This window comes from Gossypium hirsutum, chromosome A09, assembly GCF_007990345.1.
Source record: "Gossypium hirsutum isolate 1008001.06 chromosome A09, Gossypium_hirsutum_v2.1, whole genome shotgun sequence".
Taxonomy (NCBI): Eukaryota; Viridiplantae; Streptophyta; class Magnoliopsida; order Malvales; family Malvaceae; genus Gossypium; species Gossypium hirsutum.
In genome coordinates this window covers 14,503,627-14,506,744 of record NC_053432.1, presented here as the reverse complement: position 1 = coordinate 14,506,744, position 3,118 = coordinate 14,503,627, and the positions used below count along the sequence as shown (strand labels likewise).

General features: G+C 33.4%; 1 pseudogene; it reads right to left on the bottom strand.

The window, feature by feature from the left end:
- Nucleotides 1-1,603: 1,603 nt before the first annotated feature.
- LOC121205975 (glycosyltransferase family 92 protein RCOM_0530710-like) lies at nucleotides 1,604-2,415 on the bottom strand (annotated as a pseudogene).
- Nucleotides 2,416-3,118: the final 703 nt, after the last annotated feature.

Below are 3,118 nucleotides of genomic sequence, written 5' to 3'. Positions count from 1 at the left end.
TGGTTTATACAAAGTAAAACTCGACTTGTAATTCTAAAGTTTTCTAAAAAAGAAAGTAAGGCTTCATTATTTGTAAGCTCTTTTTTTTAATGTTATCAATAATAAATAGATTTAATTTTTTTTTCTCTCATACTTTTAAATAATTATTTAAGCAAATAAATGTTAGCTATTTAATTTTAATTTAATTGTATTAACTTTGAGATTATTCTTTTTCTTTTTATATTTTAATTAATTTATTTTTAATTCACACCTTCTAATTAGTAACTAATTAAATTTACATACAAACGAGTTAATGAATTCATTTCAATGTTAAAATATACTTGAATTAAATACAAATTCAAAATGTTTAATTTTAAATGAAATCAAATATATATTTATGAAAAGTACAAATATATTTAATTTTATATCATTTCAATATATAATTAAATTTTATTATTTAATTAAAATTAAAAAATAAACGAAATAGAAATATATATATAAATAAATAACAACAAAGGTATAATTATCTTTTTCATTTAAATTTTGCTTAATAAATATATCCAATGGTCAAGTAAGTGGATATTTTTTAAAGTAAAACAATAGAGGTTAAGTGTTTTAAGAAATAAATTTCCCTTCTTTTTAGCAAAAAATATTTTTTTTTATCAAATCATAAGGGCTTGGAAATTTATTTTCATCTAACCTAAAAAAAAAGTATAAATTGGTATTTTTCAAACTTTCAGGATAAGTGGTTTCAAGGATTTGAATACTTCTTTTGAGGGGTAAATTACAACTTCCAAACTTTTTCTATATAAACATTTTTATTCAAATTAGGTCTTGAATTTGAAATTTGTTCACATTTGAGGCTTGAATTTTTTTTTAAGTTATTAAAAACCCTCAAGTTTAGCCACCAAGGTGAGAATAATTATCAAATAAGACTTAATAAGAGAATAATTGCCAAGTTGAATAAATAACTTGGCAAAAAAAATTCAAACCTAATATGAGAATAATTGTCTAATCCATGCCTCTGTATAATAACAATTGTCAAGTTGAAACTTTGACAAAAAAAGAAAATTTACAGACCATTATAAGAAATTTTTAAGTTTAAGCTCCGACTTAACCCATTTGTTTAACACATTGACCTAAGTTGAAATTTGATACATATTGTTTAAAATATTACTATATCAAATCCAAACAATCATTTAAGATCTAAATTGATAGTTAATAATTTAATTAATCCTATAAAATTTAACTAAAATATTTTTAAAAAACTCAACACCAATTTAAAATCTAAATCATCTAAATCATAACATGAAATTAATACTACAAAACTCTACCAAATAACAATTTGTTATGTACAGAAAATCAATCCAATTTCTACAAAGATTATCATCATAATATGAAGGGTAAAAGAAGTCTATTACAATAATCTATATTCCTTCTCTTGCACTTTACTTGTATTTTTTTCTTCTACAAACCAAGGTCCTGCCTTTTATTAGATGTAGTCTGCATGGCAAAAGAGAGTTTTTTGGGTTAGCAAAGTTTTGCAACACCCTATCTTTTAGCCCTGTGTCGGTGACCTCACAAAACCGACTCGACCAATCAACTGGTTCGACGGCTCTAGTCCCTAATCCAGGGGCTCGTCCTTGGACCCTACGTTTTGCTCATCTTTCCAATCAGCCACGTACGTAGCCACTCTCCTATAGAACTTCTGTTTGAACACTTCCCATACCTGGTATTTGTAGTGGTTTACAACCATCATTCTTCTATCAACATCTATGACTACATTACGATGAACACCCGATCCCAGAATGCCAAGAACCCCCTTGGCTCGTCCAAGGCCGCAATGGAGAGAGAACCCCTTCTTGGGTCTTGACCCATGGCCAAAAGTGCCCTCGAGGATGTGTAAAACCCGCGTTGAATAACGATTCATGACTTGATCATGCCGTGCCTCACTGTTGTATCGTAAAGTATCACAAGTGTGTACCTTACCGATTAGGGCATGGTACATGACCCATTCCTTCAAAAACTCCTTGTTACGTGCCATGGTGCAAATGCAGGTTCGTGTGGTTTTCGGTGGGTAACGGGTCACGACCAAATCCGACAAGAAACCCAATGGGCTATGGAAGGTAATGTTCCTCCACCCTTGATCCTAACTGAAACTAACAGAGCTATGACTTTTTTTTTACTATTCAAACAATTAAAGGCGTTCTGCACCGTACGATCTCTTGAGCTATTGATAAAACCTCTGATCTCAACACAAGTTTTAGCCTGCTAAATCTTCGCCGTACACGCCACTCAAATCTTGATGCGTTGGGACTCTTTCTGGCCGTAGATTAAGCCCCTTGACAAAACGACCGTCGGATTATCATTATCGACCAAAGCTTCGTACGCCAAGCGATCCCAGTGGTGAGTGGGACCAAGCTGGAAAGACCCCATTTGACTTTGAACCAACCGTTATAAGCAGTCCACGTGGGCCACTAGGACTCGTACGATCTGCTCACTTAGCTGCTCCGTATCAACACGAGCCGGCGACTGCTTAAGCCAAGCCGCAGGGTGAGGTTATGAACCGAGAGTACACGCATTCAAGTTCCTCTTTGGTAATAAACGAGCCGACCGGAGGTATTTAGGAAAGTTTTACTGATCGGGGAGCAAACGGTTTCACGAACAGAGAGTATCTGAGTTACCGGATGTTCGCCAGACACGATGGCGTTTGCGGTTGGAGTTTTGCGTGCGAACTTCACACAGGCTCGAATCTTGCTGTTTTTTTTTTAAAAAATAAATAATTCAAATATTAAAAGTAAGCTCCTGATGGATAAAAAAACCAAAAGAAATAGCTAAAGAATAGACAAAATTACCTCCAAAGAAGCGAAAGTTAGAGTAGGAGAAGCCATTGAAAAGAACGAAAGTGGAGACTATGAAAGCAGCGAACCAGAAAAATCTGCCCCAGGAATTGATTAGTTCCGACTACGGAACCTCATTGATTTCCGTCCCTTGGGAAACCAATTGAACAACCAAAAACTTCTTATTCATCTGAGTCGTTTTGGCTCGATTATCGCAGGTTTTTTAAATCCAATTTTATATTTGTTCGTTTGGATTTTCTTTCGAGTACTCAAAACTGAAAAGAAATTTAGGGGAAAAT